Genomic DNA, 25,804 nt, shown 5'->3' on the forward strand with positions numbered 1-25,804 from the left:
TCCTTATCTGGTCTCTGCATGAAGGCCGATGGTCCTCTGGTTCCCGTTTACCTGGGTGGACTTGTCCTCACTGAACAGAGGTTCTCCAGATGGTCAGGAGTCCATGTCCTGCTGCCATTCCCTTAGAAGCCACATCTAGCTAAATGCTGGGATCAGGACCCCTCTCTCAAGCCAGCATCATCTCTGGCCTGGGTTTCTGTGCTAACCAGTGTCCCTGCTTCTCCTCCTATTCCAAATAAATCACTCTCCATGTATAAACTCATGTGATCTTTTGAAAGCAGAAATCAGATCACATCACTCACTTGCTTAAAAATCCTCCAAGGGGTTACATTTAGAATAAAATCCAAATTCACTACCCTGTGTTATGGGTTGAACTGTGTCCTTCCCAAAAGGTGCCCCAGCCAGGCTGATAGAACATAGTTCATCTGCCTTTGTATGGATACAGGTGTGGGTTCACCAATATTACCGTGAAACCATGAAAACAAAGCAAAACGAAACAAAGGTTTCTGTCTTGCAGCGTTTGTTAACATAAAGCCATGTTGACACACTTTTTAATCTGTCAGCAGACAAACCTTGGAAGGTAGCCCACACTGTCCGTGAGTTAACTTGCTTTTGTTCACTGAAGTGGAGCTATTAATTCATTGGAAGGGATGTGTATCAGCACAGCTTTGAAAAGACAGTGGCGGTGTGTGGCCTTGGCAGGTACCATCGTGGACCTGAGAGTGGAATGGGGGGACGAGGAGACACGGGTGCCATTGCCTGCTCATGGCCTGGATGTCTGAAGGTGGCAGATGTAGGTCCTTGACCTGTAATGTAGAAATTGCTAGTACTGTGTACAGTTGGAAGAATGCTCAAATTACCTTTGAATTTTGCCCTTTGCACTCAGAAACCTGTCCAAGTCATTTTCTGGTCTCTACATGGGAGTTGATGGTCTTCAGACTCCTGTTGACCTCTTGGGGTGGACTGTCCCCAAAGAGCTTTCCGTTAGCAAGCAAAGGTTCTCCAGAGAGAAGTTTCTTTTTTTTTTTTTTTAATAAATTTATTTATTTTAGTTGGGGGCTAATTACTTTACAATATTGTAATAGTTTTTGCCATACATTGACATGAATCAGCCATGGGTTTACATGTGTTCCCCTTCCTGGACTCCCCATCCACCTCCCTCCCCATCCCATCCCTCTGGGTCATCCCATTGCCCCGGCCCTGAGCCCTTGTCTCATGCATCGAACATGGAATGGTGTTCTGTTTCACATATGATAATATACATGTTTCAATGCTATTCTCCCAGAACGTCCCACCCTCACCTTCTCCCTCAGAGTCCATAAAATTGTTCTATGCATCTGTGTCTCTTATTCTGTCTCGCATATAGGGTTATCGTTACCATCTTTCAAATTCCATATATATGCATTAGTATACTGTATTGTTGTTTTTCTTTCTGGCTTACTTCACTCTGTATAATGGGCTCCAGTTTCATCCATCTCAGTAGAACCGATTCAAATGTATTTTTTTTAATGGCTGAGTAATATTCCATTGTGTATATGTACCACAGCTTCCTTATCCATTCGTCTGCTGATGGACATCTAGGTTGCTTCCATGTCCTGGCTATTGTAAACAGTGCTGCGATGAACATTGGGGTACACGCGTCTCTTTCAATTCTGGTTTCCTCGGTGTATATGCCCAGCAGTGGGATTGCTGGGTCATATGGCAGTTCTATTCCCAGTTTTTTAAGGAATCTCCACACTGTTCTCCATAGTGGCTGTACTAGTTTGCATTCCCACCAACAGTGTAAGAGGGTTCCCTTTTCTCCACACCCTCTCCAGCATTTATTGCTTGTAGACTTTTGGATAGCAGCCATTCTGACTGGTGTGAAATGATACCTCATTGTGGTTTTGATTTGCATTTCTCTAATAATGAGTGATGTTGAGCATCTTTTCATGTGTTTGTTAGCCATCTGTATGTCTTCTTTGGAGAAATGTCTGTTTAGTTCTTTGGCCCATTTTTTGATTGGGTCGTTTATTTTTCTGGAATTCAGCTGCAGAAGTTGCTTGTGTATTTTTGAGATTAATTGTTTGTCTGTTGCTTCGTTTGCTATTATTTTCTCCCATTCTGAAGGCTGTCTTTTCACCTTGCTTATAGTTTCCTTTGTTGTGCAAAAGCTTTTAATTTTAATTAGGTCCCATTTGTTTATTTTTGCTTTTATTTCCAATATTCTGGGAGGTGGGTCATGGAGGATCCTGCTGTGATTTATGTCGGAGAATGTTTTGCCTATGTTTTCCTCTAGGAGTTTTATAGTTTCTGGTCTTACATTTAGATCTTTAATCCATTTTGAGTTTATTTTTGTGTACGGTGTTAGGAAGTGTTCTAGTTTCATTCTTTTACAAGTGGTTGACCAGTTTTCCCAGCACCACTTGTTAAAGAGATTGTCTTTTCTCCATTGTATATTCTTGCCTCCTTTGTCGAAGATAAGATGTCCATATGTGCGTGGGTTTATCTCTGGGCTTTCTATTTTGTTCCATTGATCTATATTTCTATCTTTGTGCCAGTACCATACTGTCTTGATGACTGTGGCTTTGTAGTAGAGCCTGAAGTCAGGCAGGTTGATTCCTCCAGTTCCATTCTTCTTCCTCAAGATTGCTTTGGCTATTCGAGGTTTCTTATATTTCCATACAAATTGTGAGATGATTTGTTCTAGTTCTGTGAAAAATACCATTGGTAGCTTGATAGGGATTGCATTGAATCTATAGATTGCTTTGGGTAGTATACTCATTTTCACTATATTAATTCTTCCAATCCATGAACACGGTATATTTCTCCATCTGTTTGTGTCCTCTTTGATTTCTTTCATCAGTGTTTTATAGTTTTCTATATATAAGTCTTTTGTTTCTTTAGGTAGATATATGCCTAAGTATTTTATTCTTTTTGTTGCAATGGCGAATGGTATTGTTTCCTTAATTTCTCTTTCTGTTTTCTCATTCTTGGAGTATAGGAATGCAAGGGATTTCTGTGTGTTAATTTTATATCCTGCAACTTTACTATATTCACTGATTAGTAATTTTCTAGTAGAGTCTTTAGGGTTTTCTATGTAGAGGATCATGTCATCTGCAAACAGTGAGAGTTTTACTTCTTCTTTTCCTATCTGTATTCCTTTTATTTCTTTTTCAGCTCTGATTGCTGTGGCCAAAACTTCCAAAACTATGTTGAATAGTAGTGGTGAAAGTGGGCATCCTTGCCTTGTTCCTGACTTTAGGGGAAATGCTTTCAATTTTTCACCATTGAGGATAATGTTTGCTGTGGGTTTGTCATATATAGCTTTTATTATGTTGAGATATGTTCCTTCTATTCCTGCTTTCTGGAGGGTTTTTATCATAAATGGATGCTGAATTTTGTCAAAGGCTTTTTCTGCATCTATTGAGATAACCATATGTTTTTTTTCTTTCAATTTGTTAATGTGGTGTATTACATTGATTGATTTGCGGATGTTAAAAAAACCTTGCATTCCTGGGATAAAGCCCACTTGGTCATGATGTATGATCTTTTTAATCTGATGTTGGATTCTGTTTGCTAGAATTTTATTAAGGATTTTTGCATCTATGTTCATCAGTGATATTGGCCTGTAGTTTTCCTTTTTTGTGACATCTTTGTCTGGTTTTGGAATTAGGGTGATGGTGGCCTCATAGAATGAGTTTGGAAGTTTACCATCTTCTGCAATTTTCTGGAAGAGTTTGAGTAGGATAGGTGTTAGCTCTTCTCTAAATTTTTGGTAGAATTCCACTGTGAAGCCGTCTGGTCCTGGGCTTTTGTTTGCTGGAAGATTTCTGATTACAGTTTCGATTTCCGTGCTTGTGATGGGTCTGTTAAGATCTTCTATTTCTTCCTGGTTCAGTTTTGGAAAGTTATACTTTTCTAAGAATTTGTCCATTTCTTCCAAGTTGTCCATTTTATTGGCATATAGCTGTTGGTAGTAGTCTCTTATGATCCTTTGTATTTCTGTGGAGTCTGTTGTGATCTCTCCATTTTCATTTCTAATTTTGTTGATCTGATTCTTCTCCCTTTGTTTCTTGATGAGTCTGGCTAATGGCTTGTCAATTTTGTTTATCTTCTCGAAAAACCAGCTTTTAGTTTTGTTGATTTTTGCTATGGTCTCTTTTGTTTCTTTTGCATTTATTTCTGCCCTAATTTTTAAGATTTCTTTCCTTCTACTGACCCTGGGGTTCTTCATTTCTTCCTTCTCTAGTTGCTTTAGGTGTATAGTTAGTTGATTTATTTGATTTTTTTCTTGTTTCTTGAGGTATGCCTGTATTGCTATGAACCTTCCCCTTAGTATTGCTTTTACAGTGTCCGATAGGTTTTGGGTTGTTGTGTTTTCATTTTCATTCGTTTCTGTGCATAATTTTATTTCTTTTTTGATTTCTTCTGTGATTTGTTGGTTATTCAGAAGCGTGTTGTTTAGCCTCCATATGTTGGAATTTTTAATAGTTTTTTTCCTGTAATTGAGGTCTAATCTTACTGCATTGTGGTCAGAGAAGATGGCTGGGATGATTTCAATTTTTTTGAATTTACCAAGGCTAGATTTATGGCCCAGGATATGATCTATCCTGGAGAAAGTTCCATGTGCACTTGAGAAAAAGGTAAAATTGATTGTTTTGGGGTGGAAAGTCCTGTAAATATCAATTAAATCTAATTTGTCTATTGTATCATTTAAAGTTTGTGTTTCCTTGTTAATTTTCTGTTTAGTTGATCTATCCATATGCGTGAGTGGAGTATTAAAGTCTCCCACTATTATTGTGTTATTGTTAATTTCCCCTTTCATGCTTGTTAGTATTTGCCTTATATATTGTGGTGCTCCTATGTTGGGTGCATATATATTTATGATTGTTACGTCTTCTTCTTGGATTGATCCTTTGATCTTTATGTAGTGTCCTTCTTTGTCCCTTTTCACATCCTTTATTTTAAAGTCTATTTTATCTGAAATGAGTATTGCGACTCCTGCTTTCTTTTGGTCTCCGTTTGCATGAAATATGTTTTTCCATCCCTTCACTTTCAGCCTGTGTGTGTCCCTAGTTTTGAGGTGGGTCTCTTGTAGACAGCATATATAGGGGTCTTGTTTTTGTATCGATTCAGCAAGCCTTTGTCTTTTGGTTGGGGCATTCAACCCATTTACATTTAAGGTAATTATTGATAAGTATGATCCCGTTGCCATTTACTTTGTTGTTTTGAGTTCGTGTTGAAACATCCTTTCTGTGTTTCCTGTTTAGAGAAGATCCTTTAGCATTTGTTGGAGAGCTGGTTTGGTGGTGCTGAATTCCCTCAGCTCTTGCTTGTCTGTAAAGCTTTTGAATTCTCCTTCATATCTGAATGAGATCCTTGCTGGGTACAGTAATCTGGGTTGTAGATTATTCTCTTTCATTACTTTAAGTATGTCCTACCATTCCCTTCTAGCCTGAAGGGTTTCTATTGAAAGATCAGCTGTTATCCTTATGGGGATCCCCTTGTGTGTTATTTGTTGTTTTTCCCTTGCTGCTTTTAATATTTGTTCTTTGTGTTTGATCTTTGTTAATTTGATTAATATGTGTCTTGGGGTGTTTCGCCTTGGGTTTATCCTGTTTGGAACTCTCTGGGTTTCTTGGACTTCTGTGACTATTTCTTTCCTCATTTTAGGGAAATTTTCAACTATTATCTCCTCGAGTATTTTTTCATGGCCTTTCCTTTTATCTTCTTCTTCTGGGACTCCTATGATTCGAATGTTGGGGCGTTTCATATTGTCCCAGAGGTCCCTGAGGTTTTCCTCATTTCTTTTGATTCTTTTTTCTTTTTTCCTCTCTGCTTCGTTTATTTCCATCATTCTATCTTCTACCTCACTTATCCTATCTTCTGCCTCCGTTATTCTACTGTTGGTTCCCTCCAGAGTGTCTTTTATCTCCTTTATTTCATTATTCATTCTATATTGACTCCTTTTTATTTCTTCTAAGTCCTTGATAAACATTTCTTGCATCTTCTCAATCTTTGTCTTCAGGCTATTTATCTGTAACTCCATTTTGCTTTCAAGATTTTGGATCATTTTTATTATCATTATTCTAAATTCTTTTTCAGATAGATTCCCTATCTCCTCCTCTTTTGTTTGGTTTTGTGGGCATTTCTCATTTTCCTTTACTTGCTGAGTATTTCTCTGCCTTTTCATCTTGTTTAGATTGCTGTGTTAGGCGTGGCCCTTCTGTATTCTGGTAGTATGAAGTTCCTCTTTATTGTGGAGGTTCCTCACTGTGGTTGGGGTTGGACAGGTGGCTTGTCAAGGCTTCCTGGTTGGGGGAGCTTGTGTCGGTGTTCTGGTGGGTGGAGCTGGATTTCTGCTCTCTAGAGTGCAATGGAGTGACCAGTATTAATTTTTGAGATGTCTATGGATTTGGTGTGTCTCTGGGCAGCCTGTATATTGATGCTCAGGTCTATGTTCCTGCATTGCTGGAGAATTTGCGTGGTATGTCTTGCTCTGGAACTTATTGGCTCTTGCGTGGAGCTTGGTTTCAGTGTATATATGGATGCTATTGGATGGTCTCTTATTAATTAATGTTTCCCCTGGCTTTCAGTCTTATTCTTGCAGTAGCCTCAAGACTTCTCCTTCCATACAGCCTCAATAATAAAACTTTTAGGTTAATGGTGAAAAGATTCTCCACAGTGAGGGATACCCAGAAAGGTTCACTGAGTTACATGGAGAGATGAGGTGGGGGGGGTTGAGGTGACCAGGAGGGGAAGAGGGGAATTCAAATGTGGAGAGAGCAATCTAGCCAGTAAGCACTTCCCTCTGTGCTTTCCACAGTTTGGAACCCTCAGAGTGGTTCACAGAGATACATAGAGAGGGGGGAGGAAGGTAATAGAGGTGAGCATGAGTAGAAAGGGAGGAATCAAGAGGGGAGAGAGAGATCTGGGCAGTATCCTCTTCCTGAAGTGTTCTCCGGTAGCCAGATCACCCTCAGAGATTCACAGAATTGGGTTGAGAAGAGAAGGAGGAGGGTGGGAGATAGAGGTTCCCTGGAGGAGAAGAAAGAGCATCAATAGGGAGAGAGAGTAATCAGGCCAGTGATCACACTCCTGAGTAAAAATGGGTCCTAAAGATTGGGTTCTTAAATGTACAAAATTGATATCAAATATGTAAAACAAAGATTAAAAATCTAGAGTAGAGGTTAGACTCTTATAAAACTTACAATATAAAAAAAAAAGAAAAAAAGGAAACAGTGTATAAAGAAAAAAAAACAGTAAAACAGTAAAAAAAAAAGTAAAACAGGAAAAAAACATTAAAAAAAGAAAACACAAAAGGTATAAGATATATGTATGTAGTTTGCTTCAAAAATAGGGTTTTTTTTTTTTGCAAGTTAATAGTGGGTTATGAAAATGAAAGTTAAAGGTGTAATAGAGGACTTGAAGAAAAAGGAAAGAAGAGAAAAAAAAATTTTTTTAATTTAAAAAAAAAATTAAAAAAAAAATAATAATAATAGTAAAAAAATATATATCCCGGACTTTCTCTGGAGCTGTTGTGAGCAGTGTGGGATCTGCTCAGTTTCAGATAGATCCTTATTCCTGCTTATACTTTTCAAGATCTGTAGGTCCTTTTCAATGCAGTCGGTATTAACTACAGGGATTTTAATCTGTTGGCCTGTCCCTTCCAAAGCGCTTCCCTCTGTTTATTCAGAGAGAAGTTTCTATTGCCTCAGTTCATTGAGAGGCCACACCTGGCTAAACGCTGTAGAGACCTGACCAACTGCAAGAATCGAGACACCTCTTCCAAGCCAGCATCATCTCTGGCCAGGATTTCTGTGCTAACTTGTATCCCACTTCCCCTCCTGTCCAGGGTAAGCTTCTCTCCACATATAAACCCATGTGGTCTTTTGCAAACAGAACTCAGATCTCATCACTCAGTTTCACTTGATGAAAGTGAAAGAGGAGAGTGAAAAAGTTGGCTTAAAGCTCAACATTCAGAAAACTAAGATCATGGCATCCAGTCCCATCACTTCATGGGAAATAGACGGAGAAACAGTGGAAACAGTGGCTGACTTTTTTTGGAGGGCTCCAAAATCACTGCATATGGTGATTGCAGCCATGAAATTAAAAGACGCTTACTCCTTGGAAGGAAAGTTTTGACCAACCTAGACAGCACATTAAAAAGCAGCGACATTACTTTGTCCACAAAGGCTAGTCAAGGCTGTGGTTTTTCCAGTAGTCATGTATGGATGTGAGAGTTGGACTATAAAGAAAGCTGAATGCCGAAGAATTGATGCTTTTGAACTATGGTGTTGGAGAAGACTCTTGAGAGTCCCTTGGACTGCAAAGAGATCCAACCAGTCCATCCTAAAGCAGATCAGTCCTGGGTGTTCATTGGAAGGACTGATGTTGAAGCTGAAACTCCAGTACTTTGGCCACCTGATGCAAAGAGCTGACTCATTGGAAAAGACCCTGATGCTGGGAAGGATTGAAGGCAGGAGGAGAAGGGGACAACAGAGGATGAGATGGTTGGATGGCATCACCGACTCAATGGAAATGGGTTTGGGTATACTCCGGCAGTTGGTGATGGACAGGGAGGCCTGGCGTGCTGCGGTTCATGGGGTCACAAAGAGTCGGACATGACTGAGTGACTGAACTGAACTAAAGGAGTTGCATTTAGAATAAAATCCAGAGTCTTTACCATGTGTTACGGGTCAAACTGTGCCCTCCCCAGAAGATATTGAAGTCCTGAGTTTCTGTGAATGTGAACTTATTCAAAATAGCGTCTTTGCAGATAAGCAAGTTAAAATGGGATAATTAAAAGGAGACTGGTGTCCTTATGAAAAGGGGAATTCAGGTACAGAAACGTACATGCATAGAGGGAAGGTGACATGAAGATGTACGGCAAAAGCCAGCGGCGAGCTCAGGAATGTCTGAGGCCCTAGAAGCAGGAGAGAGGCCTGGAAGACATTCCCCCTCATGGCCTCAGGAGGGACCAACTGTGAGACCCTTGAGCTTAGATTTCCAGCCTTTAGAGCTGTGAGACAGTTAAGTGTCTCTTCTTTAAGCCACATGGTTTGCAGTGCATTAAGGCAGTCCCCGGAAACTAATATGCCTGCTTACAAAGCCTGTGTGGTCTGCACTCTCCTTCCTGTAGGGCCCCCCATTTGAATTATGCTCATTGCTAAGTCACTGTGCTTCTTGACTGGGCAACATTGTGGCTGCCCAAATGACAACGGGAAAAGTGGGTGGGAGTGGTGGTGGTTAGAATCAGGGGCTTTATTGACATTTAATGGGAGGGGAGGCCAGGGATATTAGAAATTTCCAAATGCATGGAAAAGCTCCCCACAATATAGCCACTGATGGCCACATCATCAGAATTCCTGCACCACACTGGCCTTGAGTCCATTCTGTGAAACTGTCCCCATTCCCCCTAGCTCTCCTGGGGCCTCTGCCTAGAATGTTCCCCACTGCTCTTTTATGTGGGTTAAATTGGAACTCAAATGTGATCTCAGAGAGGCTTTCTAGATGGTAAAGAATCCACTTGTTCACTCACTGTCACATCAGTCTTTAAAAAATACCCCTGCACAAATAGCATTACTGCTATTTGATTTTTAAAAACCTGTTAGTTTATCTGTTTGTCTCCTCCCATTAGAACATGAGTTTGATGGGAGCAGGACTGTGTGGTAAGCCTGGGATCTACAGCAGAGCCTCCTGTCCTGATAGCCTCCTATCCTGGAAGCCTCCTGGGCTTCCCCGATAGCTCAGTTGGTAAAGAATCCGCCTTCAATGCAGGAGACCCCAGTTCAATTCCTGGGTCGGGAAAATCCACTGGAGTGGGTAGTCTATCCCTTCTTGGGGCTTCCTTGGTGGCTCAGCTGGTAAAGAATCCGCCTGCAGTATGGGAGACCTGGGTTTGATCCCTGGGTTAGGAAGATCCCCTAGAGAAGGGAAAGGCTACCCACTCCAGTATTCTGGCCTGGAGAATTCCACGGACTGTATAGTCCATGGAGTTGCAAAGAGTCGGACATGACTGACCGACTTTCACTTTCACTTTCAAAGCAGAGCCTGGCACAGAATAGGTTGGATAAATGAATCCTAACCCCAAAACTGGAAACTGTGAAAAGCCTGGGGTCAGGAAGAGAAGGAAGGCAGGGAGACAGGGCAGGGAGAAGGCAGAGCTGATGAAATGTGGTGGGAGAGGTGACAGGGCACTGGTAGGGCCGTGACTTTAACAGCATTTGGACTTTCCAGACTGTTCTCAGCCAACGAAACAGGAGAGGACAGGATTCCTGAAGTGCTTTTGGGGAAGCCCCCTTTCTTCATACAGTGAAGAGTAGAGTGTGGAATTCATTAAACCCAGATCAGCAGAGACTCGAAAAGAGAACTAGCTTTCCCACGGTTTAAGAGGAGCTTGTGCCTGACGGGTGGCAGGTTGCCTTTTACTGAATTATTGGATAATGGGGAGCCGAGAAGGGAAAACGCAACTGTAAAGTTGATATTAAGAAGGACAAGCCCATCTTCCATGAAGTGCCCTTGTTGTCCCCATGAGAACCAGCCACTGGGCTGCATGGGACGTGGACTTCCCCTTTCCTTGCTTTTTAGAGGACTGTCTTTTCTTTAGAAAGATACAGAACAAATGTTATGCTAGCTTCTACATGGACCCTGAAACTGAGTCATTTCAAAGGACACATAAGTATTAAAAACAGAATTTGTTGTTGTTCAGTTGCTCAGTCATGTCTGATTCTTTGCGACCCCATGGACTGCAGCACGCCAAGCTTCCCTGTCCTTCAATATCTCCTGGAGCTTGCTGAAACTCATGTCTATTGAGTCGGTGATGCCATCCAACCATCTCATCCCTGCCATCCCCTTCTCCTCCTGCCTTCAATCTTTGCCAGCATCAGGGTCTTTTCTAATGAGTCAGCTCTTCACATCAAAGAAGTGACCAAAGTATTGGAGCTTCAGCTTCAGCATCAGTCCTTCCAATGAATATTCAAAAAAGCGGAGTTAGGTTTTTCAAAACAATTGCAACCTTTATTTTTTCCTTAAAAAATTAACAGACGTCCTCTGTTTTACTTAGCTTGCTTTATATGAAGTTTCATTTTCCATCTTGGTGCAAAATTGGAACTTTGGAGGCAAGAGGCACTGTTCTCCACTGGCTGAGAGATGGCCTTCGTTGTGATTCTACCTCTGCTGCTAATTTGCTGGATGACCTTTCGTGTTTTACTTAACCTTGTAAGGGCTTCAATTATTCTACAGAAAATTCAACGGGAATACATTACACCACAGGGGACTGACTATAGTGAAAAAATGAAACAATATATGGGAAAGCACATCAAGGGACTTTCTGTCTGCCTTTCTCTACCTTCGTTTTGTTATTTCAGCTCTTTGCCTGAGGCCCCTCCCTCCAGGCAGGCCCTCATCTTTCTTGTCATTTTCCCTCCTACAGGTTTCCCAAACTTTAGTCATTCACGTACCAAATTCGCAATTTGTGGTGTATTTGAATACCAATCGCACTATTATTTGGTTAATATTTTCTTTATTGACTTACTTTTAAAATTTAAATTGGTTTACTTGAAAAGAAAAAATGTGCATTGTTATATATGACAATGAGGTCATAAGTCGGTCAAGTATATTTTCTCCAGTATATGTTTTATTACTATATGATCATTAAAATTAAAAAAATAAAAACACGGCATCTGGACTTAAGTGCCCATTCCTCCATGACACAGTCACTAGCGCCCCAGACTTAAGTCTGTTCCCCTGCCATATTGTCTGGCTTTCTCTCATAACACTCATAATAATCATACCCCATTTGTCATTATCCCCTCATATCTACCTCTTCCACAAGAATATAATCTCTATAAGGTCAGGAGCAGTGCTTATATATCCAGGGGATAGCTTCGTACTTAGAACATAAAAGATATTCAAAAAATTTTGGTGAGATTAGATAAAAAATTCATTTGTGTACTGACCTCAGACTATCTCGAGACCACCAGTGGAAAATTTCAGTGTACGACACCCTCTCTTTCTTTTTCTTCTATCCCAGGGCTTTCCAATGTGGGGACATTTGGAGTCCTGTGAGCAGTCAGGTCACAATTGACTTGTAGAAAGCTGTGGGTTACATAGATAGGAGTCCAGGCACTTCGTTGTTTATTGATCCAAATTTTAAGAATTGGTATGTGCAGGGAGTAAAGAACTGACAGCTGTGGAGTTTTCAAAGCTATGAATTCTTGGGATGTATAATTAATGACAACTCATTCTTATATCCCAACAGACTTCTTCCCTCATAAGATATATTGATTTATTCCCCCCAGGAGTGTTGTGTTGTTGAGGATGCCTGGGCAATACTTAAATCTCCATGAAGTCCCCAAAGGAGGCCCTGAATGTTATTTGTACCTGTGTTTGTTTGACCTCTCACCTCTGCTTCTAAGTTTCCACAAGTTTCTGAGCATCTGAGAAAGCGACCGTGCAGACATGGTGGATGTCTTGGCAGGTGTCTGGTCCTGCCTGGGTACTGAGTCCTTGACAGTGGTTTTCTAGAAAAATGATGCGCTCCTTATCTATTTGCTAATTCCTTCCACATATCACAAGACTTTTCTGTAAATTCCCATCAGTCTTGACAAAGTTATCTTGTAGACTTATGTAGTGATTTTGATGGCTGCACAGAGCTGTTTGTCTTGTTCAGAACTAAATTAATAACACCATGATGGCACCTACTTTAGCACCAAACTTCTTAAACTCTCCTAATATACTAATCAGCATGTCAGTGAAATTTTTTTTTTCTGGATAAAGACAAGCCTGGTGAAATGGATTAGACATTCACATGGCATTGCATAATTCAGCATGCCAGTACGGTGCATATGATTTGCATTAATAGCCTGCACTGGAAGCTGCTGCTCATAGGTTTCTCTCATTAGGTCAAATATGGAAGATTCCAGACTGTCAATCAATTACAGTTATTTCCTTTTCCATATTTATTCCATCACCATCATTGACAGCTACCATTAAGCGACATTAATACAATACAATATCATCTTGCATTTCTACTGAGCATCTCACGGTGCCTAACACTTCCTCTCCAGCCAAGAAATCACATTACCAAAGAAAATGTGTCCTTATCCTCTAGGTAGAAAATAGGCTGCCCACTCTCTGGGATGCTGTGGGAGTTGCCCAGAATCTCTGGAGATGCTCTTGACTTCTGGTCATGAGTGTTCACTTTTCTGTTGTCTAAAAATACCTGAGGCTATGACTCTAGGGAGTGGGGTGTGTTAGTGGATGGTGATGACTTTCCAGGGAGCCACTGGACCACACCAGTCCCCTTGACTCCACATTGATTTAGGACATGTTTATAAGGCAGAGATGGTAGGAAATCTTATGGAAGAAATCACTTACTTTGTGACTGTAGTGGTTCTACAGAACTGCCCTACTGTAGAAGGGCAGCAGCTGCTGAATGTCACTTTTCCGCAGTCATTTCTGCCTCCACGCCTCCCTGCCCAACCCATCTTGCACCATCACATAAAATACCATTGGTCACCTTGACTCAGTAGAGCGGGACAAAGCGCCCCCTTTCCTGTATGCCAGATTATTCCTGTATGCCAAGTTACCAGAGAACTCTGGTATATCCTCTCCCCCTCCTGTCTTTCCTGGAGTCAGGGGTTACGAATCTTGCAGCACAGAAGCCATCCTGTTGTCCAGCTGTCACTGACTTTATGTATAGACTGCTCCCTTGCTCAGTTTTGGGTGACACATCAGTAGGGTTTCTAGACCAAATATAGGATGCCCAGTTCAGTTTGAATTTCAGATGTGCAATGAACTGTTTGGTATAAATATGCTCCAAATATTGCATGGAACATATAAAAATTTCCATTGTGTATCTGAAATCCAAATCAAACTGGGCATTCTGTATTTTTATTTGCCAAGTGTGGCATCTGTACCCATCAAGTGTATCAAAAGCCTAAGAACCAAGCCAATCAAGTTGAGATCCTAGGAGAAATCAAATCAAGACACTGTGCCTACAAGCATTTGCAAGGCATCATGCTCACAACTGTGAGGGACGCAAAACAGCGTCAGACCTGGTGAAAAAAACAGGACAGGAGGGGAATGGCCACAAGCCAGTGAGAGACTGTGATGCTAGAGTGAAAAGCTTGGCTCCAGAACTACAGAAAAGCAGCAGAGTATTATAAAACTGCTTCTTGTGGCTTTCTTTATCCACAGCTTTTTATGATGGCTTCTTTCAGTCAAGGACTCCTCCTGCACACTGAGGAGAAGTCTGGAGAGACTGGAAAAGGGAGCTTTCTGACAAGCATGGAGGCTTGTGGGCATAGCACTTGCCTTGATCTTTTATTGTTGGGGTAAAGGCAGCATCATCTTGACTGATGATTGAGGAAGCGCCTGAGAGAATCAATAGGTATTTGTGGAGTGGATGACTGACAAATTTTTGAGCAGAGAATGCGTGATGAAAGATACTTTACCAAGAGGATATTGGAGGTGTTGTGTGGGAGAACAAGGAGAATAAGGTGCCTTCAATAACTAGAAAATAACCAACTCTCTGCTCTGATGGGGTCGCCCCTGCCTCAGTATCCACACTAGGTAACTCCTGACCCTGCCATCCCTCCCACTCAGCAGCCAAGCATCCCCTAACTTCAGGGCATCTCCAGCACTCGTGATGATTGTATTAATATTAAATGATTGTAGCTCTGTTTCTTCTGAGAACAGGGAGAATAATTATATCCTGGAGGAGGGAAATACAGAGAAATCAAGATGCAGAATTGTGGCAGAGAGAAGACAACATTAAAAAAAGAGTGACTTAGAGAAATCGTAGACGCGCTGGGAGAGCAGAGTGTCATAGATTGCTTTTCTTGTCAATTAATATTTGTGTGGTTGGTGATAAGGAACTTCGTGCCTTGCATTTTTGTTTCAGATTGTAATCAGATGATAACCCGCAGGAAAAAGAAGCAACAGAACAACAGAAGTATGTGTAATCTTTTTGAAGACATCTAGATTTGTTTCTGAGGAGGTTGACAAGGCTTTTGAGATGCTGGTAAGGGGAAAGGATAACAGAGCTGACAAGGATCTTTGTCATACCTGAAGCTGCTTAAGGATTTGGAGAGAATGATTGAGAACCTTGGGCGACCACATCTTTCTCCTAGAACCTGGTTGGAAACCGAGTGCCTCCAGAATTAAAAAGTTCGGGAAAAGAAGAAAGTGCTCAACACCAATCTCTTCTTTTTCTTTCCCCCTGCTTTGCTTCCTCTGGTCCATCATATCTTAAATAATGTGCTGTGCTCAGTAACTCAGTCCTGTCCTACTCTTTGCGACCCCATGGACTGTAGCTTGCCAGGCTCCTCTGTCCATGGGGGTTCTCCAGGCAAGAATACTGGAGTGGGTTGCCATACCCTCCTCCAGGGGATCTTCCCAACCCAGGGACTGAACCCAGGTCTCCCGCATTGCAGGCAGATTCTTTACCATCTGAGGCACCAGGGAAGCCCCATCTTAAATAATAGTTAATAAATAAGTAACTGCTGCAGACTATGTTTTTGCCCTTGTGCTAACCTTGAAGCAGACTTCTATTCTTCTTCACATTCCTCTCAATGAAAATTCACTCCTGAAGTCTGAGAATATAGATTTTACTAAAGATTTTATAAGGAAGACGATGAGGGGGATTTACATCTCACAGTGCTCAGACTTCATGCCCCAAACTGCCGTTAGTTATCTCTTCCCAAGTCTATTCTCTGCTGTTGGCCTTTGTGGCTTTTAAACTTCCTACCAAACAGCTTCTCAAATTCTCCAGTTGAGAGAATTCTTCCCCTCATTCACCCTTGACTCTGCAGAAACATTTAGCCATTCCTCACTTCTCTCAGTCCTTGGCACCAGCCACCCACAGGCCCTGAGCACCTAGCCTTAGATCAGGTTTATCAATGCATTCCTCCTAAAAATGCATGTCTCTGCTTCTTGCAAGGAATTCATGTAAAACTGCTAAGAAGAATGAGATTTTCTTTGCATTGCCACAGGAACATAATTTATCAGGGAATAATATCTGGCAACATTTACCAAATGCTTTACTTCTTAATTTTTATATTATTTGCTGACCTCTTATCTGGGGCCAGAGGTTGGGCTTGGAGGCAGTGGAGAGATACGGATTCCTGTCCAACCGCATTTTCAGGAGGCCACCAATTCTTTGCCCACTGTTGAGTGAGTGAGCCCAAAGAATTCTGAGTTGACATTTACCCAGAAGGTTGGAGAGAAACCAGTATTTTGTTTTTTAGCTTCTCCATCCATGGAGAGTGGCCAGCCATCTTCTTCCTTCTCTCTCCTCAGGGGCTGCCCTCCTTGGAATTTCCCACTGTCTTTTGCAGCAATCAGAAACTTCACTTTTCCCCATTGCTGCGAACTCCTTTATGACCACAATAAATCTCAAAGATCTAAGAATTACTATACAAGTTTCTTGATTTTAATGTTATCTTGCTTATGCTCTTGGGTACACTGAGGTTTAGTAATGCTCTTTCATAGCCCTGGGAGACTCCAAGATGTTTGCCCAAGAGATGGCTTGTAAACTCTTTCCTTGGTACAGAATTCACCCTCCTACAGTTTTGTGTTACTTTTACATGAACTGTACTCATTAAGGTCATGTTTTCTGAAATGAAAATCAGGCTTGATATATATTTGATATGAATTAGGCTGTCGAAGAAAGAGATTTGTTAAGTAAATCTGGAAAAATCAAGGTGTGTTGTTGTTGGCTTTGAAACTCATGTAGGAAGCACCTTTGTGGAGGTCATTGTGTTTTGTTGTTCATCATTTGTCTTCCTGTTTTCTGTCATTTTCCCAGGACTGAGTATGTTCTTTTCTCCTGCTTCACCTGCCTGTTATATTCTTTGATCACCTCCTCATTATTTGATCAGTAATTCTGCTCGAGCCTCTTCTTCCTCAATCTACTGATTTCTATGGCGCATCTTCCTTCTCAGTATTTCTTTCTAGATCAGACATTGTCCCCAGTCGTCCTTTTTCTCTCATTTGAGATGTGTCATATCCTAAGGACTATCAGTCTCTACCCCCCACCCCCAACCTCCCCCCTTCTCGCTTCCCCCGGGACCTTCCTGTGGCTCCTGCTGCTACAGTTACTCTGTGTCTTCTTGCTCACCGTGCTTCATTTTTATCCTTGTCATTCAAGGGTAACAGTTCAACGATCTTTCCCTTCTCTGCCCACTGAGTTCATTTACAATTTACAATCCTAACAGTTTCTGGTTGTCAGCTTGCCTGACTGTAACTTCTAATATTTACTCTTACCGTCCTCCCTCCAAGTCTTCCCTGTCACCTTTCATCTCTGACGTTGTCAGTATTCACCCTCAGTTGCTTCTTTTCCTTTTTCTCTCCTACTTCCTTCCTTGTTCCTTTTGATGCTCTCTTTATTTTTTTATGTTGAATAATTATAGATTTGTAAAAAGTTGTGATGATAGCAAAGAAAGCACAGAGTGTTCCTGTATACATTTTACCCAACGTCGCCCAAGGTGGCCAAGCACGGAGTGTTCCTGTATCCGTTTTACCCAGTGTTGCACAAGGTGGCCTCTTAGGTAATTGTAGTACTGTATCAACACTGGGAAACTGACATTGGTACAGTGTGTGCAGAGTTCTGTGCCTTTCTGTCACTCCCGTGTAGATTCCTGTAATCATCAAGAAACAGAATGATTTCATCACCATGGAGATCTCCCTCGTGCTACCTGTTTATAACCATACTCACCATCTTTAATCTATGATAACCACTACTGCTACTGCTAAGTCACATCAGTCATGTCCAACTCTGATTCTGTAATTTTGAAAATACTATACAAAGAACATTATACAGTATGCAACCTATTGAGACTGGCTTTTTTTTTTTTCACTCAGCGTAATGCCCTTGAAGTCCATCCAAGTTGTTGTGTGTATTGATAGTCAATTTCTATTTATTACCAAGTAGTATTCCGAACATTTACCTATTGAAAACCATTTTGGTTGCTTCCAGGTTTTTGGTTTGCAAAGAATCTTCGCTCTCTTTTCCTTTTTTTCTTCTACGTTACTGCTTTCTAGCACATGTTTGCTGGAGAAGGAAATGGCAACCCACTCCAGTGTTCTTGCCTGGAGAATCCCATGGACAGAGGAACCTGGTCGTCTACAGTCCATGGGGTCGCAAAGAGTCGGACGCGACTGAGCGACTAAGCACAGCACAGCACATGTTTGCTGGGAAAGAAAATCTTTGGGAAGAGGAATCATGCTTTGGTTCTTTTACCTAACCGAGGCTTAGGTTCATCCCAGAGGGATTGACAAGGTAGATAAGCCTCTCTTTTCAGAAACAGTCTTTTTTTTGGCATCTGAATTTAAACCTCCTCTTCCAATTCTTGTTTGTCAGTAAACGCCCTGCCTGGGGTGAATGCACTAGATTTCACCTCCATGGAGATGTTCCAATATAAATTTTGGGCACACACAAAAATCAGGTTTAGTTATTTTAAGTTAGGCTGTTAATTTAAAATGACTACATCATTACAAGGGCTTTAGTGCCTGTTCAGAAGTGCCTTCAAGTTATTTCTGGCAAAATGCATTGAAACTAGTGGCCTTTACAACTCAGTACTCAAGGGAAACAAGAAAAGCTGAGTTTCAGCTGTTTGACTTGAAGGCGGGGTCAGCCAGTGGCATTTGCTAAAGAAAAAAATTCACAAGCTCATTTTCCAAATGAGTTTAAGGTTCAATATTTTGCTAGCAGTGCACGTGTTTGAGAGGGAAGTCCTGAGCGCTGGTGGGCTAGTTTTGTCTTGGTTTTAGTAAGTTAGTGCATTTGCCTAACATTTTTGGCATGTGGTAATGAAAGCTGACACAGGGTTTCCCTTCAGTGAGTAACTTGGCTTCTCTTTGTGTTTGAAATTTCACATATTTGCATTGAGCCCAAGTTGATATGATTATATGGCAAAGAAATAAACATGTAAATATTAAAATATTGCTGGATACTTGAGTCTTTTAGGAAGAAAAGAATTGAACATATATGACAGAGACATTTGGACTAGCTCATCAAGATTTCTTAAAGTTTGCAGGAAATTTAGAAATTTGATACTTAAAGCAATTATCAGAATCTTCTCCATTTTATGAAGTTTCTGGGTTTTGGCTTTGTCTGGGCCTTTGGTTTAGTTAGCACTTTTGTGAAAGAAAGATCCTACCTGCTATCCTCCCCACCCTCCTTACTTAACACCTGGGAGATGACAAGGCCTTATGTTTACTTAACTTGGAACTGGAAAACTGAAACCACTTTATATACTTGATCCAGCAAATCTCTACTTTCCCTGCAGGGAGGCAGAGGAAGATGAGATACAGTGGGTCTTGGTGTGACAAGCGCTGAGTCACCAGAGTGTCATTGGCAAGATGGGGAAGCCGCTTTCCACCTAGGCTGGTGTCCCCAGACCAGTGTCTTCAGCACTTGTTTCCACAGTACCCCAAGGGCTCTTCAAGTGTTGTATGAGAGTACTCTAAGGTTCCCATGTCAAATTCAAGTGAATTTTAACCAAAAAACCAAAAGGACAAAAACCTTCCCATTTTGTGAAGGTTTCTTAGGATGCATTATCATACACAGTATGGGCTATTCTAGAATGGTGTAACTCAGGGAAGTTTGAGACATCCTTCTAAATGAGGATTTATTCAACTTCTGATGGGCCAAAATCCCAGAACTAAGACATTCAGGGTGAAGTGAGGGGAAATTCAGAGGATTCTTTTTCAAAAGAGATTACTGGCTAGAGTCTCACACTTCTTCTTTAGTGGTACTGCAAACGTTACAGTCATCAGAATTCTTTATTAATCAGTCTTTCTGCACATCTGCAATGCGAGGACTGATACTGGCAATGATGACTCAGGTGTAAACATCTTGAACTAGCTGTGAATGATCAGAAACAAAGTTTTCTGAGCTTCTAATGGTGGTGTTCATGCTATCCCACCATATCTGAGTGCCTTAAAGAGCAAGAATCTCTGTGACTAGCCGTGCTGGCACTCAAATAAGAAAGGTGGCTCGTTTGCTGCTGTTTTTGGGTCATGGAGTTCCATCCTTCAAGGTGGTGAGGCTTCTGAGCACTCAACTATCTGGCGGCCTGCTGGGACCCAGTTCCTGGCACATAAAGCATATCAGAAATAGTGGTGGGGATCTGGGTGGGAGAGTGCTCAAGTCTGAGCAGCAAGCCAATGGGACAGGAGAGGACACTTACCCAGGGCCCTGCGTGTGGTAAGTTCCCTGCTAGGGGCTTTAACCCATGTTGTCTTGTTGTCACCGAGCAATGACAACTGCTGGAAGCATCACCAGAAGGGTCTAAGTAATCAGGAGACACCTGGATGGGTTAGGGTACTTACATTGGCAGTTAATAGAAAAAGTGAAAGTGGCTGAAGTGGTAAGGACATCTAGAGACTCCAGAAAGGCTGAGTCAGTGGTTCAGTGCTAAGTGTAAGAACTCACACTATGTCCGTCTCTGTGTGTGCAGTGCTGACTTGATCCTCAGGCTGGCTCTCCTTACGTGCACAAGAGGATTGCCAATAGCACTAGCGCTGGTGCTCCCTTATCGTGACCAGAGGGTGTAAGTCAGAGGGAGCTAGTTTCTAGTACTTCCAGCAGAAAAGCAACGAACCTCCTTTCTCAGGAAGCTTTTAGCTCTTCCATCTTGCTAGCCAGAATTGAGTCACATGGCTGATCTTCAACTGTAACAAGGATGGAATTATGCTTAGATGTTTCGACTAATGAGGATTGGGACAAGTTGGATTCAAATTGAAAACTTGCTTTTGGTAAGAAGAAGCAAGTCTTGAGCTATATAGAAGGGAAATTAGATTCTATGTATGATTTATAAATGAATGGCATGTAGAGATGAGTACGTGTGCGTGTGTAGTTGCTCAGTCTGACTTTTGTGACCCCCTGGACTGTTGCCTGCCAGGCTCCTCTGTCCATGGGATTCTCCAGGCAAGAATACTGGAGTGGGTTGCTATTCCCTTCTCCAGGGGATCTTCCTGACCCAGGGGCTGAACCCTCATCTACGTCTCCCGCACTGGCAGGTGGCTTCTTCACCATTGAGCCACTTTAAAAAGAGATACATCCCAAAAAAAGGACAATTTTTGCTTTTACGGAGGAAAACAGTTATCTGAAATGTTCTCTTAAACTTCACTCTTAAGCTCAGACATATATATTTTGTTTTCGGGTTGGTTTTGGTTTTGAACGTATTTTGTCTTCTAGGTACTAGTGACTTCATAAAAATTGGAGTATAATAGCTTACATTGTTGTGTTGGTTTCTGCTGTATGATGAAGTGAATCAGCTCCACATATGTCCCCTTCTTCCTGAACCTCCCTCCAGCCCCCACCCCTCCCATGGAGGTCACCAAACACTGGCTGCATCCCTCGACTGATACAACTCCTGTCAGACGGCCTTCTCCACACAACTCTGTCCTCCAAATTTGTGTTTCTACCCTCACCCTTCAGGCCTAAGGATGGCAATAGGACCCCATGTGGTTTCCCTACACCCCACCCACACCTTTGAACGTAATCCCTTTGTAAATACTTCTTAAATGACTGAATTCAGTGTGCTGGATGTTTCTTGCCTGGACCATAATTAATATAACCATGCTCATCAATGGCTCTGTCCTGCCCAGAAAACAAGCCTTCAGCCTTGTCATTTCTCAACACACTCTTGCACTCTCTCACCCTGATGGACTTGCCATTTCCTGGACATGTTGTGTCCTTTTGCTTCTTGGGGGTTTTGTGAGTAATGCTTCCTTTTCTGACTTAGCTGCCTGGACATTGTCTTTTACATCTTTCAAGACTCTGCTCAAGCATCACTTGTTTACTTTTGCTGACTTTCCGCGAGCAGGTTCTTTGCCTGCTCCTCTGCACCCCCACATCCTGCTACATACAATAAAGTGCTTCTCATGGCCAGAGGTACTGTTTTCCAACTCCTCTCTGAACCCCTTGACTGCCTGAACTGTATTCTGCTTTTCTTGGTTTGCCAAGTGTCTGCTGTTATCCCTGGTGGGATTAATAAATTTTTTGAATGAACACATTTTCTTTATGGACTGTATTATTTCTTGCACTGTTCATATGAATGAGGTTACTGCAATAAAATATAGTCAGCCCTCTGTATTTGCAGATGTGGAACCATGGATATAGAGAGTTGACTGGACACCCCATTTCATATAATGGACTTAAACATCCTCAGAGTTTGGTATCCACGGGGAGTCCAGGAACCGACTGTACCGACTTCATCAAGGCAAGTGTGTGCATTGTTTTCTATTTTGATGTGTATTACTTGGTTTTAGAGCTCATAATTCTGAGAGATGGGTGAATAGGAGGCAGATTCCTCTGTCACTTGGATTGTCAGTGGCAGAACATGGCCAAGACTCTAGACCTCTTGATACAAGTTTGGTGCTTTTTCAATTAGAGCACTCTGCCTCCTGAAATGCCAGATTAAAAAACCACAAAGCCAGGGGCAGACTGCATGTGTGAGCGCTACCCTAAGGACCACTTCAGATGGAAGGCAACTCAAGTGCCATAGAGATAACTCCAAGTGATTATAAACACATGTTAGAAAGGCTGTTTAGAGAGAGCTTGTTGTCAGAAGGGTTCTAATGAACGGAACTGGTCACATTACCGGAACCCAACCTCCGTTGCCCAAGAATTATGTCTGATGTAAGCTCCAGGGACCATCAACAAAACATGACAGTGGGATTACAATTAGGATACGAGCATCACAAAGAAGTATTCTGTAACCCTGGGGAGGGGGTAGATTGTTTCTGTAATTCAAACCATACCCCACAAGAAAGTAATTTATAGGCAGCAGCACACAAATAAAGATAAATCTGAGAGCATTTGAGAAATTTCTGTTATGTCAATAGAAGGCTTAAATGTTCTTCCTTCTGTCTGCCTTTGGAAAAGGATCATCATGTTAAAAGCACTGCTAATAATGTAGCTCACTTGTAAGGAACATTCAGAGATACAATCAGAGAATTTCAGCAGGAAAAAGAACCTTAAAGGTCATCCAGTGGGGGGGGCTTTGGACCTTCAGATTTTTTTCCAACAGGAAGGAAAACATGAACTCTGAATACTCCAATTGGTTGAGGGTCAGGACAGATTAAATTTTAGATCCCATGGGATCTCTGCAACCTCAAGAGTGTCAGAGCATGAATGTGATCCCTGTGGGTTCCTGTCATAACCTCATAATCATGATGAACCTTCCATTAACTGAAACACTCATTAGTGGCTTAGATCTCCTTATCCTTCACTGAAGACAAATAAGTGAGTTAACAGAACATAAAGGAAATAAACAATATAAATTTCTATGCGTCCATCTTTATCTTTTAAACCTGCTATATTGGTGCTCTTAATCTTAAAATGTTCATATCTTTTAACCCAATGATTTCGTTTTTTGGGGAAAATTTATCTTAGGTATATAATAAGAGTTGTAGATAAAGATCTGGAAAGAAACCAAACTGTCTAACGATAAGGAAAGCATTAGTTAAACCCAATTAATAGAATTCTATGTCATTATTTAGATCACATGTTTGGAAAAAAATTTAATGATGTGAAGGTGTTTATGGTATAAATCAGAAGAGCAAGATATAGAACTGTAGCTATGGTATAATTTGTCTGATGTTTTGAAAACCTTTTTCTCTTTGCCTAGATACATATAGCTATAAATAGTAAAAAAAAAAATACCAGAAGGAAAACCATCAAAATCTTAATTATGGTTATTTCTGGGTGGTGGGATTATGGGTATATTTTATTTTATCCTTTGTACTTAGCTCTGTTTCCAAACTTTGTGAGTATAAACCTGAAAACAACTTTGTAAGCCATATTGAAAACCCTTTGCTGGCTTCTCCCTATTTTCAAGGCAAAATCCAGACTCTTCAGCGTGGCCAGTGGGGCTCCGTATGACCTGGCTACCCACCGTCCTGGCTCACGTCTCCCACTCCTCTCTGTGTCTGTGGCTTGGAGAGCCCTGAGGAGGAGCCCTCAGGTGGTCCCTCCCTTGCTCCCAAAGTGCAAGCCTCTCCTCTGGCCCCTGACTGGCCCCTGTTTGTGTCTCCGTCGGCACTCATCCCATCGTACTGTAACGGAACACAGTGCCCCCTGCCTGAGCGGAACCGCCCTGCGGGGAGCAGGGAGAGTCCTTTTCCTCTGTGTGCACAGCGCCTGTCACAGCGTCTGGTGCCTAGCTGTGTTGAATGAAAGCACGTGAAAGGGAAGCGGAAAGCGGAGAGAAGAACAGGTGGAGAAACTGAATGAGTCCCTATTGACAAAAGCAAACAGTGCGGGTCCCTCTATACCCTTCCAACTGAAGTTGCATTTCCTACTGAGCCTTCCTGCGTATCTACCAGTGAACAAAGTTCTGACTTCGAGGTCCCTGTAGCTCCTTTCAGGGGAACCTTGGGAAATGCCAATTCTCCCCCCCCCCTTTTTAATTCCTGTCTTGTATTTGCAAGGCTAACCTTTCTTTCTTCCCTCCTTCCTCAGCCCTACTTCCTTCTTCATTTTTCTGTTCATTTCTCCCCAGGCTATTCCACATTTATCCCATATTTCAAGAAAAAAAATGACTATTTTCTCTTAATATGAGCCCATCTCAGTGCCTCTGGGAAATAGAACTGAGTTATTTGGGGACCCTCTCTCATTTTGTCTCCCATCTTTCACAGGTAGCAAGGCAAGTGCCATAGTCCCAGTGTATAATTAGGGACAGAGCCACTTAATGCCAGGACTTGACACCTAACTTCGGGGTCTGCACTTAACACCAGTCCATGCTGAGGGCAGTCCCTTACTTGGGAGATTTTCTCTATTAATACATTTGTTCCCCTTGGAGTTAAAAAAGTTGTCATAAATTCTAAAACTAAAAAATATGACCACAGCATTGGTAGCCATGTGTGCATGCGTGTGTGTGCATACAAGTGCATGTGTGTATGTGTGAGAGAGAAAGACTTCCAACCTGCAGAGACTTGGTCCTGCTTGTTGTAGGTGTGACATAGGAATGTTTATTCTCCACTCGTCTTGTTTCCAGGGGAATGTGCTTCCAGTGAGCAAACCCCTGGGCCTCTTCCCATCCTCTCCTTCACCTCACTGGAGGGAGAGGAAAATGATTAGTCTGGGAGAATCAGTTGAAGATGTGTGTCTCACTGTCTCCTCCCTCTGTGTGGGAATTGACTGGAGAAGGTGAACGTTTTCTGTTCCTTTAACTCTCAAGTTTTAAGGGGCAGCTGCTCATGTGGCCAAGTTTCCTGTCTTCCAGCATTGCCTGATGCTGGGGATTTCATTTCAGTGGTACAGTATTAACAAGTCCACAGACCTAAAGTCGTGGTCTCTAATCAAGACTTTGTCAATTTGAAAAAAAGAAAAAAGATGCCATTTTTACCCCTGTCTTATACTTGTGCCTCTTAACTGACCCACAGCTTGGTCAGGAAAGAAGGGTCCTGTTTATCCGATTCCCTAAAACCTCAGCATCAGAGAGAGCTCCTCTGCTTGGCCTTCAACAACTGCCTGGTGGGGATATAGGTCTTCTCTTAATGGGCAGCCAAAAATTTGTGGCAGAGATTTGGAACAGAAACGTGGAGGCCAACTGGCCGAGTTCATCCCATCTACAGTCTGAGTGACTCAGGGAAGGTCTACTCATTTGGAGCTTCTGAAGAGAAAAGAGGGGGCTTCCCAATAAGTCACCCTCCTCTAAGTGACAAAGTAGTCATGGAACAAACAGGTTTCCTGCTAGGGCTCCTTCCTGTTTCCCCAGACTTCCAAGATTAAGTAATCATGTGATCAAGGGGACTCACTTACTGTAATAATTCCTTTCTGAATACTGAGGTCCAGTTCATATCT

At 41.8% G+C, this 25,804-nt stretch overlaps 1 long non-coding RNA gene across 1 annotated transcript in view; it reads left to right on the forward strand.

The window, feature by feature from the left end:
* The window catches only part of LOC145516727 (uncharacterized), a 60,143-nt gene extending 35,798 nt beyond the window's left edge, over positions 1-24,345 (forward strand). Inside the window, exons 3-5 of the long non-coding RNA XR_014061704.1 lie at positions 14,891-15,010; positions 22,098-22,217; positions 23,838-24,345. This is a non-coding gene — a long non-coding RNA (uncharacterized LOC145516727). The remainder of the gene's footprint in view (positions 1-14,890; positions 15,011-22,097; positions 22,218-23,837) is intronic.
* The last annotated feature ends 1,459 nt before the right edge of the window (positions 24,346-25,804 follow it).

The sequence above is a fragment of the Giraffa tippelskirchi genome, chromosome 8 (genome assembly GCF_054371585.1).
Source record: "Giraffa tippelskirchi isolate mGirTip1 chromosome 8, T2T-mGirTip1v1.2.pri, whole genome shotgun sequence".
In the NCBI taxonomy this organism is placed as follows: Eukaryota; Metazoa; Chordata; class Mammalia; order Artiodactyla; family Giraffidae; genus Giraffa; species Giraffa tippelskirchi.